We start from the raw sequence: 15,102 nt of genomic DNA, 5'->3' as shown, positions 1-15,102 counted from the left end.
CCCAAATCTAAAATGCTTCCTGATTTCAGGGGTATTAAAATGTGGAAAAGTGTTTTAGAATAAAAGAGATTTGATGTATCTTTTCCACGTGCAAGAGTAAAAATCAAATATTTTTCATGAGAAGAATGGGTCCTTTACTCTCATTTCTAATGAAAAAAGTACTGAGAAAAGTCAATTATTTTATTTAAAAATAATACTACAGTACTTGAAAAAGCCTTTAAGTGAACAAACTGAGTGAAAGAATTTTAAAAGTGGTAATAAAATAACTGCCATAAAGGTATAGTGGGCTCTGGAATAGTGGAATTAAATATTTGTATCTATCTATATACTTTCCACCATATGTATCTATTTATCTCTACCTGTTTATCCATCCATCCTTCTGTCCATCCATCATCTCTCTATCATCAGGTACCCATCCATCCAACTCTATCTCCATCCACCCATCCATCCATCCATCCATCCATCCATCCATTCGCCCATCCATCCATCTATCCATCTATCCATTAATCTATCTATCTATCTATCTATCTATCTATCTATCTATCTATCTATCTATCATCTATCCATATATCTTCCGGAAGTGTAACCACGAGTCATTTTAGAAGAGCTTTTCTTCATCAATGGGTAAATATCTCCCTCCCATATATAAAAATAAGACCAGTGGGCTTCTCTAGCTCTGGGGAAGTTATAAGTAGGATTTCATTTGTTCTCCACTACCATCCCTTATGCTGAACAACGTGTCCTTTGCTTGATATGTAGCCTCTGGAGAAGGTTAAAGTGTCTGTATAGGAAGAGCTTGAGGCTCTCCAATATCTTTTCTTTAAAACATTTGAAGTTAGGGCTGCCAGTTACATGAAAAATCAGAAAGTAAAGATCTAACTATACCATACACAATTTCCTGACCTGCATTCATGAATATCAAAAGTTCACACATCAATCTCCTTATCACTAGTGGAGATGCAAGAATGCACTTGTTCTAGGTATCATTTGTTTGACCTTATGCCCTTTAAAAGCAAAAGGACCACAGGCAGAAAAGTACTAGAGATGCTTCAAAGGGGAATTCACAATGTAGAATAAGAGCCATAAGAACTGACTGAAATCAGGAGACTGCTGAGGTGGGGTGAGCTGATTTTAACTCAAATGTGGGTGAGGTCAGAAGCTGGTCCAAACCAGCTGTCCCACAGAGCTATCCTTAAGAGTGATGGCTGAACTTCTAAACATGAACTAAAAAAAATTTTTTTTTTTTTAACTTAGAGTGATATGTAGAAAATCTTCCTTAGCTTTGTTTTGACCTTAGAGGAAAGAAAAATAAAGGATGAAATCACAGAAATATATCCTAGCTGTGATCCTTTCAGCAAAGGCACGTAGAATAGAATCCCTTTCAGCACTTGAACAGATTTGCCTCAACAAGGAGGGGAAGTGGGTGCTAGATTGGTTATGTCATGGAGTGTTGTGAAACAGGAAAAAAAAATACTACTATGACTTGAAAATTATGCTAGAAATCAGAATACAAATATTTTGACACTATCACCTATTAAAGGGCCAGTAATAAATAGCATCTGTATTCACAGCCCCTTGTTCAAAGACTAGTTCCTTGGCCACCCCAGGCCATCCAAAACTGTTTAAATGTGTTCCAAGCATTGAATCATTGCAAAATTTTATGAAATGATTGGTACCCAGGGAAATGACTGCGTTTTGATAACTTACTCTTCTACATTCTTGGGCCACCCAGGAACGGTTCAAAGAGTTACACTTTTCTTATTGGAAAGTGAGAAGTGTCCTCAACCCCAAACCAAGTGGCTGCCACCCATGGATTTCTAGTACATTATTAAAAGTTGGTAGAAAAAAATGGTTTTGATATTAACATAAGCATAAATTGATAGGTACACATATCCTGCACAAGCAAATTGAAAAACAAAGACACTTTCTAAAAGGCAAATTTTGAGGCATTTTTATCAGTAATATCTTCCTCCCAGCAGCCTGTTCGGATGAAAGGACCCTGGTTTTCCACTTACACTATCACTATTTCCTCACCGAGCCTTTGAGAATCCAAGACAAGAGAAAGAGGTGATAGGAATGGCTTAGGACAGACTGCAGCAAAGCATAAAGAAAATAAGATTCTCTTGAATTGTGAGACTTATCCTTGTGTATGAACCTCACTTTGTAAAATAGATACCAGCCATTTTAGTGGCATTTTAGATCTTGTAAATCAGACACAGTGAGCATCTGCCTCAGAAGAAAGTCTTTATGAATGATCTGAAGTACGGTCCATGTTAAGTTAGCTTTGCTTTGAAATCACTTGTGTTATATTTCATTATGATATAAGCCAAATTTATTGTAAGAATTTATTCTTGTGATTTAGAAGTCTGTTCATTTTGTTAAAAAAATCAATAAATAAACAATGACAAGGTTTGTGACGTCTTACCCAAAAAGATGATGGTGGATGATGAAATTGATAGCTGAGGAGCCGTCATGCTCTGTCTTCCCAGTTAATGTCATTGTCATCTATGGCATTCAATCTTTTCTCACTCACACCTAAAAGTTAAAATGTCAAGGATGAATTTTGATTCGGTACGGAATCAAAATGAATTTTGATTCCGTACCGAATCAAAATGAATTTTGATTCCGTACCGAATCAAAATGAATTTTGATTCCGTACCGAATCAAAATGAATTTTGATTCCTAGAATGAATTTAATTTGTGTGATCCATGAAATCAAAGAAAGGAAACAGGAAAACATTCACTAAGTACATTTTTTAAGCTTTTCCTTTGCTCTGAGCCTTCTTTCTTTATATCCTTGACTACTGAATGCCCAACTATGATGGAAAATGAGGAGAAATGGCTATCATCTTCCATCAGCAGGATTCATTTCATTGAGATACTCTTAAAATTTTTTTGAACAATCCTGATGTTTTGCAACTTCATAAATGGCTGCTCCCCCTGAATCCTGTTGAAATTATAAGCAGGAGCTCCATAACAATGCAGTGTCACCAACAAAGCATGGTCAGGTTAAAAAGGGGCGTGGAAAGCATTATACTCCATTCTCCAACCGATGGTCAATGGTCACTGGCTGTGGTTGGGGTGACAGTGAGTCCACTACCTGCCTCTTCAAAACACCTTCCATCCAATCTGCAAGGGTTGTTACCAAGATCAACTCAGGAAAGCTCTAGAGGCACTTCTGTGGATGGAAGGTTGACTACTACATGCTTGTGATTAAGATGAAGAGATTGTAGGGAAATTTTATTTCCCATGACCAATAAGGATGTATTTCAATGATTTAAATTTCTATTCCTTAATGACAATATTAAAAATACATTTTAAAATATTGAGATATTAAGAATTGATATTAAAGGAACAAAAAGTCCTTCTTGATCTATATGTATGGTTTCTCGATGTACATTTTGGTCACATCCTTGAACTTACAAATGCTGGCTCTGTACCCAGGGTGTGAATGGACAGTGGGAAATATTTCAACATCTCTGTCTTAGTTTGCCAGGCTGCTATGACAAATACCACATAAAGAGTTGGTTTAAACTGGAGCAATTTATTGATTCATGAGTTTTGAGGCTTACTTTCACCTGCAGTTTAAAATTTGGGGCTGGCTGCCCAGCAGTCCTTGGATTCCTTAGCTTGTATCTCTGCCTCGAGCCACATGGAGATGTCCACTCCATTCCCACTTCTGTATCTTCTGGGTCCTCCTTATTAGGCCTCCAGTAATCTGGATTAAGGCCCATCCTGCTTCAATTGGGCCACATCTGAAGTAAAAATAGCACCTTCAACAAATCCTATTCACAATGGGTTCCCATCCACAGGAACGTGGATTAAGATTAAGAACATGTGAATGTTGGGAGACAGAATTCAACCTACCACAATCTTCAAGCATTGTATCTCAGGCATGGAACCAAAAAGAGGCAGAATTGAGATTTAGAAGGTTGGTCTTTAGCACCTTCCATCTTTGCCATCAGTACCACTTCCCCTTCCCTCCCTGACGTGTGCTTGTCTGCTATCCTCATCTCTCCATTGTGGCAAGCTGAGGCCTTTCCTTCTGGAAGGACACCAGAATCATCTGTGTTCCAGCTGCTCAGAGACCTATAAAGAGAGTTTCTCCCCCTCTATCACAGAATCCCCCACTAATACCAGTGCCTAAACCCTTGGGTACCCAGCAGAGATGCCCAATAAGTGTCTGGGTAAGACTTAGAGGCCATTGTGATGTTGTCTTCTCTTACACCTGAACCAAACATTAAGCATATGCTTTTGGCTATTTTCAACACCCTTTCCTAAATGGCTCTTCTCGTTTATGCACTTCCAAGACAAGGCATGCCTTTCCCTGTTTTCTTTCAATGCACATGCACATACACACTCTTTAATATCCACACATATTGACTATTTTACCTGCCACAGCATTTCTAATCCTATGTATATAATTCTAAGTCCCCCTTCCCCTACAAACCTTCAAGAATGAAATAAAAGCAAATATATTTATCTACATTAAAGTAAAATAGTAAATATATGCCACCTGCTTTGGAACATAAAGATAAACTATTTAACATGTACTGAAATGATGCAAGTTTATAATTGTAGATAGAATCCAAAGAGTAAAGAAAGAAACCAAAACTGGCAGGCATTTCAATTGTTGTGAGATGGGAATTTGATTTCTGCAAAGTAGAAGAAAACAAGAAACAGAGCAGGACATCATTAGAGAGATAAAATCTCACAGAGAGGAAGGCTAGAACAGATGGATCATTTCCATTTAGGATTATCTGGCTAGTACTGTTAAGAAAGCATACCACTAAATAGAAGCAGAGTATTCACTGGAAGATTTTTCATTTTGTGACTTGAATTTGAGATGCACCAAAAATCCAATTTCCAAGTGGTTTCTTCCGTTAACATTTCTTCACTGCTGTGAGTTCCTCCAAGTTTACAACTGCCACCTCACCAACCATTCAGTTCCTCTCCACATTCATTTTAATATTTCATTATTCTCTTAAGAGAGGATCAGTCTCTGTGCATGTTCCTTTTTAATCAATTTGTCATGGCAATTATTTGTTTTTGCTCCAAAGGCTGCTAAAGAGACTGCTGCTTCCCTGAAAAGGAGTGTTTCAGAAGTGTGTGTATAATGCAAGCGTTCCTCCCCAGCACCATCCATGGGGTGTTTCCAAGAGATTGTCTTGCGTTTGTGAAAAACTTGTGGTTCTAACAGCCCTGGGGATTGAGTGCTAAGGCCCATTTTAAGACATGGCAGGTCTCCCTCTTTAGCGGGCTGGTCATCAGTCCCACTCACCAATAATTGAATGATAATTTAGAAAAGAACATATCAGGCCACAGGTTTCTCTCAAGAAAAAGTTCTGGGATAGACCTGGCATCTGTGAACTTGATGTTGCAACTTCCCACCATTCTCAACCAAGATTTTTAAGACCCACTAGCTCTCCATGTCTGTCTTTTGAAAGGCCAATGAGCCAATGGTCTGGAATAATGAAAAGGTGGAATGACCAAGGGATATGCACGCTTGAGTAGGAGGGCACCGAAAATATACTACAGAATTAACTCCTTTCATTGAGGTAAATAAATGATATTCTGGAATCATCAAAAGAAGAGGAGACACTCTCAGACAAAGGTATCAGGACACATGACACTCAGCCAGCATCACAGAGAAAGGAGGAAGAGGATGACACGACTCCCAGTTTTTCTTACAGTCCCCGTCATTTGTCATTTGTCACATTTGCTTCCATATGAGCCTGTGCAATTTTCCGTATGTTGTCTCCTACTATTTATCTCTCCTTTAATTCCTGCTTCCCAAGTACACTCACAAAATAACCTTCTGAAGGTTTTTAGACTGTAGGCCAAATCGTCTTGCAAACACAGGTTGATCTTTCCCAGAACTCCTGTTATTTTAATAATTTAACTCTCATCAGAGAGTTATCTGACATTGAAAGCATTTTAAGTGTTCTCGCTTTTTTCCCAATTGATTGAGTTGCTTCTTTGCTTTCTGTAATCACCCAGCAGGGACAGCTGCTGAGCCCTGGATTTAGAGGCTGGAATATCATTCCTAAGCTTACAAGCAGCTCTACCACCCACTAATACCATGGTCAATTTATCCCCTTAGCCTTTTAGAAGCAATGGGTGCAATTATATGAGCTGTGGCTTGGGCCGGTCATTAGATGGAAGTGAACATAAATATCTTGGTGACAAGCTATAAATGCATTTACACATTGTTCATTAATAAGCTAACTCCTCTAAATGTCAGGTGAGCTGGGTGTGCATCCATTGAAAAGGCACAAACGCCAAATACATTATTCATGGCACACTACTCCCAGGCATGGCTGATATATATATATACCATCCCCTGGACTCAAAAGAGTGAGGGCTTCTGCTGAGCAGTGCAGTTAACAGTCAATCAATCAGCCCCTATGCCCACTGTCCCAAATCTTGACCAGAATACTGAGAAGCAAATACTGATTGTACATAATCTTTGGCATTTTTTCTTACCAAACAGGGTTTTGGGGTTTTTAGCTAGAATGAAGGAATGGAAGATTTTTCCCTTTCTAGGCACCTAATGGAAGCACTTTATTGATTGACCCAGTCCCTGGCAAACATAGGAAGCAACTGACAATTAACATTATTCTCCAGCGATATTTCAGTTGTTCTATTAATGCCTTCATTTTTTCCTCTTGAACTTCCCTCATTCAACTTCTCAACCAGGTATATAGACCCCTATTTTAGGTCAAAGGTATGGGGAGAGAAATTCATAAGAATGGAATATATGAATAGTGGAGCATGATATTACTATTTACTGACATTATTCTATCTTTCGAACAGCACAGAAAAGAATTCTTTGAAGTTTCATGAGTTTTGTAGACTCTAAAATCACAGTCAAATTGGAATAGCTAGAAGTAAATACCTGAAACTATCAAACTCCAACCCAGTAACCTTGACTCTTAAAGATGACTGTATAACATTGTAGCTTACAAGGGGTGACAGTGTGATTGTGAAAGACTTATGGCTCACACTCCCTTTATCAGTGTATGGATGGATGAGTAGAAACATGGGGACAAAAACTAAATGAAAAATAGGGTGGGATGGAGGGGATGATTTGGGTGTTCTTTTTTACTTTTATTTTTTGTTCTTATTCTGATTCTTTCTGGTATAAGGAAAATGTTCAAAAATAGATTGAGATGATGGATGCATAACTATATGATGGTACTGTGAACAGTTGATTGTACACCATGGATGATTGTATGGTATGTGAATATATCTCAATAAAACTGAATTTAATTAAAAAATAACTACCAGTTGTCAATTTTTTGTGTGGTATCAAAGAATGATATCCACAGTGTTATCTGATGTCTATTAAAACACTCCTTTTTCCAACTACAACAAAAAAAAATCATGTTCAAGCTGTTAATCTTATTTATTGCCTATCTCCTCTCATTAGAATGTAGGTGGAAAAAAGGGCTAGGATTATTGTGTCTTTTATCTCTGCATTTCCCCCTGTGCCAGTTTGAATCTATTATGTCCTCCAGAAAAGCCATGTTCTTTAATGCAATCTTATGAGGACAGATTTATTAGTCTTTTGATTAGGGTGGAAACTTTTGGTTGAGTGTTTCCATGGACATGTGGCTCTCCCAACTGTGGGTGATACTTTTGATTAGATTATTTCTATGGAGGTGTGGGCCCTCCATTCAGGGTGGTCTTGACTAGTTCACTGGAGTATTTAAGAGAGAAGCTAAGAGCTCACACAGACCCAAATGCTTGCTGACACTTGGAGATGCTTGAAGATGCAGACAGAAGGACATTTGGAGATGCTAAGCTAAGAGATGAAGCCTAGAGTTTGCCCCAGAGAAGTTAAGAGAGGATCCCTAGATGCTAGAGAGAAATGTCCCCGGAGAAAGAAGCAAGGATGCACAGGAGCTGAGAGAGATGAGTGAAGACAGATGCCCAGAGACATTTTGGAGAAAGCCATTTTGAAACACAACCCAGGAGCAAAGGACCAGCAGACACCAGCCACATGCCTTCCCAGCTGAAAGAGGTGTCCTGGACACCATCGTCCATCCTTCAGTGAAGGTATCCTCTTGTTGATGCCTTAGTATGGACACTTTTACGGCCTTAGAAGTATAAATTTGTAACCTAATAAATCCCCTTTATAAAAGCCAATCCATTTCTGTTATCTTGCATAATGGCAGCTCTAGTAAACTGGAACACTCCCCAATCCTGAAAAGCCCCTTAGCACAGAGGAGGTGCTCAGCAAACATCTGCTGAGCAAATAAAAGCAATTCAGTCATGCTGGGCATTTCAAGTGGTGCACCCCAAATCGTGACTTTAACAAATTTTTCCGTCTCTGTGAACCCCATAAAATGTGGTGGTTTGGCATAAGAAATTCTTGGGTTCCCAAGCCTTCATTATTACCTGTGTGACCAAAAAGCTGATTGCTTAGGTTCTTCATCTTCCAAACAGGTATAATAACACTTACCCTATAAAATATAGAAGATCATTACTGGAAAAAATGAAAGTATTTTTTTAAAAAACAAAATGATTTTTGTGAAAATAATCTGAAAGGATACGGGACGACCCAAACACAAGGTATTGTCATTTTTGTTGCCATTATTATTAAATCTTCATTCACTCAAGGTGAGCTGTTACCTGGCCACACTAGACAAACTCATCTCCCTTAGTTATTCTTTGATTGCTGCTTGCCTTCTGCTTCCTTTCCTGTTGTTTTTTGCATTAATACATGCACTTTTGTATTTGAATCATAGGACATTCATTCATTTATTCAACCAATGTTTAGGGATAATGGGAAGAAGAAGGCACAGCCATCCAGGGGCACGGAGCTCTTCCCGTGTGGTCCCCCGAGAGCCATGTGGAAAGCACTTGCATGTGCTCAAGGACAGGAAAGATGCCCAATCTTTACTTACATTCTTCACTTTCCAGCAATCTAAATTAACCCTTGATGTGATTTTGAAAATAAAAGCAGCAGAATAAAAAATTCCCAAGGGCACATTTTTGACATCCATCCACCTTTCCTTCTGTTAACATTGCTTCTGGTGCCATGAAAAATATCACATTTGTTTCCAAAAGTGAAGGAGATTTTACCAAGTGCTGGTGAAACATAGCATTTCTGTGATCTGAAAGATTGATATGGTCAATTAAATCATTGGCCTGAGAGCAACCATAATATTTGCTACTGTTTATTCTACTTGGCAATTGATATACAATATATTGCTATATACATTACTTTGTTTAACAACAGAAAGGCAGTAAAATGTAGTGGCTAATAGAACAGGCTCCAAATTCAAATGTCTTTTCCTAGTTGTCTGACTTAATTTCACTGTATCCCATTTTCCTCATTTTAAAATCAGGGATGATAATAAAACACCTACCTCAAAGGATTTTTTTTCTGAAAATGAAATTAATGAACATATGGAAAGCATTTTTTTTTCAAAAATCCAGGAAAAGAGTAAGGATTGATTAAAGTTAGCTGCCATCATTAATAATCCCTACAAACAAAGAGGTACTGTTATCAGATTTTATAGATTAAGAAACTGAAACAAGAGATGTTACATTATATGGTTAGTAATAGATCAGGAATTCAACTCAAGACTGTCTGACTTCAAACCAGCTTGATTTAACTACTGCAGTCTATCTATACAAAACACATATCTTTGTACCATAAATTTTATTTGTGATATTCAAATCAATTCAGCAAACTTCATTGTATGTGTGTGCTGCCCAGGAGTGGGAAGGAAGGCTGGAGGGTGGCTGGGGGCCTCCGTTAGCATCAGACTGATGTTAAAAATATCTCAGACTCCTAGCTAAGCCAATTTGGCAGGTGAACTCACTGCCCTCCCCCCTGTATGGGATCTGACTCCCAGGGGTGTAAATCTCCCTGGTAATGCAGTATATTACTCCCAGAGATGTATCTGGACCCAACATCATGGGATTGAGAACATCTTCTTGACCAAAAAGGGTAACCAAAATGAAACGAAATAAAGTTTCAGTGGCTGAGAGATTCCAAATGGAGTAGAGAGTTCACTCTGGTGGACATTCTTACACACTATATAGGTAACACTTTTTAGGTTTTAATGCATTGGAATAGCTAGAAGTAAATACCTGAAACCATCAAACTGCAACCCAGTAGCCTTGACTCTTGAAAACGTAGGTACAGTAATGTAGCTTACAGGGGTGACAGTATGATTGTGAAAACCTTGTGGATCACACTCCCTTTATCCAGTGTCTGGATGGGTGAGTAGAAAAACGGGGACAAAAAACTAAATGAAAAATAGGGTGGGAGGGAGGAGTGATTTGGGTGTTCTTTTTTTTACTTTTATTTTTTATCCTTATTTTTACTTTTTCTGGTACAAGGAAAATGTTCAAAAAATAGTGGTGATGAATGCATAACTATATGATGGTACTGTGAACAATTGACTATACACTTTGGATGATTGTGTGGTATGTGAATATATCTCAATAAAATTGAATTTAAAAATATCTCAGACTCATTTTTAAAAAAACAAAGAAGGGAATATTCTGCTGTCATATCATGGCAGACTAAATAACTAGTTGTTTGCTTGGTGAATTTAAAAGGTTGATGAAGAAGTGGTTCTAATCCAAATCAGAATGTGATAAATAGAATGAAGATACAAACAGATAGCAATTGGATAAAGTCAGATGCAGAATAATTTCAACATTTCACTTGGAAGTGGGTGGAGGTGAGGATGCAAGAATGAATGAATCAGGGATGTCTGTGGTGAAGGTGACATTTTTGCTGATTCAAGAGGACTCAGTATGATTCCAAAGGATCCACAAAATGAGATAAGCAGTGCGTGACAAACAGAGGAAGCAGCTTGAGCAAAGGCTGAAGGTCGAAAAGCAAAGCATGTGTCCAGAAAAGTTGTGACGGAAGCTTGGGCACATAGATACAAGTGAGTGTAACAGGAAATAAGGCACACAAGTTAGTTCAGGACTATATTAAAACAGACCTTGGCTACCAGGCTGAGTTTATATTTATTTCCTATAGCTTGAAGGGTTTATGGAACATGGGAGTGATAAGAGAGAAGCCAGGAGACCAGCCGGGGGGACTACTGGAGGTCCTTGAAGCCTGCTTTAGAGCTATTCCAGTGAAGACTTTAAAGAGAAAAGATAGTATAAGTGACTTGGAGGTCATATCAAGGAATTTAGTGATTGGATAAAGGGCATGAAGGGCAGAGAGTAATAAAAAAGTCTTCTCCGAGATTTTTAACTTAAGCAACAGGGAGGAGGCTGGTGCCTCTTACTGAGAAAAGAGGTGCACGGAAGCAAGAATCTTTTTATTAGCCTTATGTTCCAGTTTGCTAATGCTGCCAGAATGCAAAACACCAGAGATGGATCGGCTTTTATAAAAAGGGGTTTATTTGGTTACACAGTTACAGTCTTAAGGCCATAAAGTATCCAAGGTAACACATCAACAATCAGGTACCTTCATGGAGGATGGCCAATAGTGTCCAGAAAACCTCTGTTAGCTGGGAAGGCACGTGGCTGGCATCTGCTCCAAAGTTCTGGTGTCAAAATGGCTTTTTCTCAGGACATTCCTCTCTAGGCTGCAGTTCCTCAAAAATGTCCCTCTTAATTGCTCTTGTGGTGTTTGTCCTCTCTTAGCATCTCTGGAGCAAGAGTCTGCTTTCAACGGCCATCTTCAAACTGTCTCTCATCTGCAGCTACTCTCTCAGCTGCTGTGCATTCTTCAAAGTGTCCCTCTTGGCTGTAGCTCCTCTTCAAAATGTCACACACAGCTGCACTGAGTTCCTTCTGTTTGCTAGCCCATTTATGTGGCTCCAGTGATTTAATCTAGACCACCGTGAATGGGTGGGGTAACAACTCCATGGAAATTATCCAATCAGAGTCATCACCCACAGTTGGGTGCGTCACATCTCCATGGAAACACTCAAAGGATTCCAATCTAATCAGCACTAAAACGTCTGCCCCACAAGATTGCATCAAAGAATATGGCTTTTTTCTGGGGGACATAATACATTCAAACTGGCACACCTTAGTACAGAGAGAAATGGAGCACAGAAGGGAATGGGTCCCCCTTTGGACTCCCTGAGCTGTGGGGCCACATGACATCCGTGTGGAGAAGCCTCTCAGGCATTGGAGATGGATGTCTGGAGTCACCCAGGTGGCCCTGAGGTCAGGGCTGGGGGACATTTGAGACAACGGTAGACGTGGTCGGAGAAGACAAGCCTTTCACGGGAGAGACGTAGAGCAAGAGAGCAGAAAATAGAAATTTGTATTAAATGTGGAACTGGGGAAGGAAAACCAGTGACAGTAACTGAGAAAGAATTATCAAGGAGATGATAGCAGGAAAAAGTATCATGGGAACCCAATGGATGAGAGTTGAGAACAAACAAAGGTGGAAAATGGGACTGAGGGGCAAGGAGAGAAAACAATGAGCTGAAAGGGTTGTTCTGAAGAGGAAAACAATGGCAAGACTGGTGAGAAGTCTCCAGGCTAAGTGAGTAGATCATTTTCAGGAAAGAAAGTTGAATTTAAAAAAAAATTCTAATGCATTAACTTAAGAGGAAAATAGCCAGTCAAAAAGAATTCCAGAACTATGCTTTAATTGCAAATGAATGCCTTTGGGGAGATTTAAATAGTTTTGAATGTCATACTATTAAACTCGAATAAGAGATTATATTATAGAGTATGTAAAATTTCAAATCAAATGAACTGGTCAGGATAGTCTCTTTTTTGACTATCTCTCTTTGCCTATAAAAGCAGATTAATATATGTGTTGGATGTCTATTTACACAGTAATTTAATAACAATGTATGTTTTCACCAATCACCTGGTATCCATTGTTAAAACAAGGAAAGAATATTCCTTCAATTTGCATTATTTTCTTAACCTTTGGAAAAGATTGTTTATCTCATTGAAATTTGTGTAAATTGAAAGAGTCAAGAAGCAGGCGATTTGAAGTAAGAATGTGCTTCAAAATGAAAAAGTTTCCCTGGAAAACATTTTAGTATTCTTTAGTATTTAGTAAGAAAAACATTCAGAAATAACCAACATCAGTGGAACTACGGCGACTTCAAATATGTCCCTAAATTCCAAAAGAGAAACAGGCTATATCGTCAGACAAGGCATTGCTTAATCTTGCTTCCTAATCAGCTTCAGCGTTTAAAAATGCAGACACATTATTATGAATTGCTTCTGATAGTCTGGTGCTCACAGCACAGGCTTTACTCTTAACTCTTTTTCTACTGCCAAGTAGTGCTGAAACGCAGCACTTTATGTGTTCCCATGATGAAACTGGATGCACTGCTTTTTAGGTTTTCATCCAGCTAAGATTATGTTTGGAGAGAAGCCAATTGTAGACGCAGTGAGTCAAAAACTCCCAGTTAACTAAAGTGCAGGAAGCTCAGACCCACGGATTCTAGAGAAAGCTGGGTTGGCCCGTTTGGCGCCCTGCAGTCACAGGACTCTTTCAAGTTGCACGAGCTGCTCCGATATCCAGAACACGCGAGAGCGATTGTGCACGACTTTCCATTCCCATCCACTGCAGGCTTCGATAAATAAGCATTCATTGGGTTTTGTCTTCTGAAGATAGTCCATGCTTTGGATAGAGAAGCCCTTATGTAGGAATTCAGTAAATGGAGCGTTTCAACACCGTGAAGGCAGCAGGGCAGGGACTGCAGTGTGGATTCCGGGGTCCCAGAGACCCTCCCCTTGCACCGCATACCGCCTCGACAGCAATTCTGCAGGACCCAGAAGTCAGACTTCAAAACCGAAAGAAACTTGAAACAAGACAATATATATAAGCCTAGAAACAGTGATGGAAAACTTCACACTATAGACTTGAAATAAAAAAAAAAGCAAAGACGTTAACTTCAAAAGTTGAGTTATAGATTGTGAAAGAACATTTTCCTGCATGTAAAGACCATGCCCGGGATGGATTGGTGAGCGTGAAACATGGTCTGCCAGCACTTCATGCTGTCAATTACTGCTCCCTAGCTGGTTAGTACAGGAGTTGTCACATTTCTTCTGTAAAGACGTTACATATTTTAGACATTGCAGACTATGTGGTGTGGAAAAGTAGCCATAGAAAATATGTTAGCAAATGAACGTGATTGTTTACAATAAAGCTTTATTTACAAAATTAGGCGACGGGCCCCTGATCCATTAAATGATTGATCTGTGCCTCTCTGATGATTCATTAGCATCTACATCAACAAGTACACCTTGAGTTGTTGAATGGAGTTTCTGAAGATTTAGAGTTGGAAGAGTTTGGAAGACCAAAAAAAGTTTGTGATTTTTAAAATTTTCCATTGAAATCTAACCACAGCCAGAAATCTTTCTACAGATGAATTTTTTTTTGGCAGAAAAAGAAGGAAGGAAACTCCTTCTTAATTAGCTAGCATTAAAGATTTGAAAGCAACATCACAAGTGTTTCTGGATTCAGGCATTGTTCTAGATCTATAATTTCTGCAATTAAATTACCTCATGGTTTTCCAAAATATATATTACTGATTTCATTATGGCATAATAAAAGCCTTAGCTTGTTTTCTGTAAATCACTAAACCACTAAGTTAGTGAAAACTTTTCCTGTAATAGCAAAAAAAAAGAGAAAAGATAGAGAGACAGCTGATGAGTCCTAAATAATCAGGGTTGGATCTAGAGTCAGACCTAGCTTTGTTATTTGTAATTATGCTTTTCTCTACTGCTTAGCTATGTTACAGATGTTTTTGCAGCTGACCTATTTCTATATTCTTTATATTTTGTTCGAAGAACAATTTATTTCTTCTCAGAGCCAAAATCAAGTAAAACAATCTGGAAATTAAGAATTTGACATTCTTAAGAATATTTCTTTTTCAGGTAGATGTAATTATTCTTTGGAGTTAATACATACAAAATGAAAAGTTGCAAAGGATGAAATAAAGTTCTCCCCATTTTAGTAACTGCCTAAAGTATCAACTCCCCTAGCTGCTTGTTTTATGAGAAGTTAAATTTATCAAGAAAAACACAAACTTGCATTCACATATTTAATCCTTATTTGAGAAGTTCCTCTTCACTTCATTTTATGAATCTACTTGAATTGCCTTCTGGCAAGTGTCGAATATGTCTTTGTGC

The 15,102-nt window shown here is 38.5% G+C and overlaps 1 long non-coding RNA gene across 1 annotated transcript; it reads right to left on the bottom strand.

Moving 5' to 3' along the window:
* Positions 1–2,490: 2,490 nt before the first annotated feature.
* LOC119511652 lies at positions 2,491–8,939 on the bottom strand. Its single transcript, XR_005212223.1, has 3 exons — positions 8,913–8,939; positions 8,404–8,468; positions 2,491–2,535 (listed from the first exon to the last, which is right to left on the bottom strand). It is a non-coding gene; the product is annotated as an uncharacterized LOC119511652 (long non-coding RNA).
* Between the last annotated feature and the right edge of the window lie 6,163 nt (positions 8,940–15,102).

Source organism: Choloepus didactylus, chromosome 16 (assembly GCF_015220235.1).
Source record: "Choloepus didactylus isolate mChoDid1 chromosome 16, mChoDid1.pri, whole genome shotgun sequence".
Lineage (NCBI taxonomy): Eukaryota > Metazoa > Chordata > Mammalia > Pilosa > Megalonychidae > Choloepus > Choloepus didactylus.
Note: the sequence above shows the minus strand (reverse complement) of the source record. Positions and strands in the feature narration are given on the sequence as shown.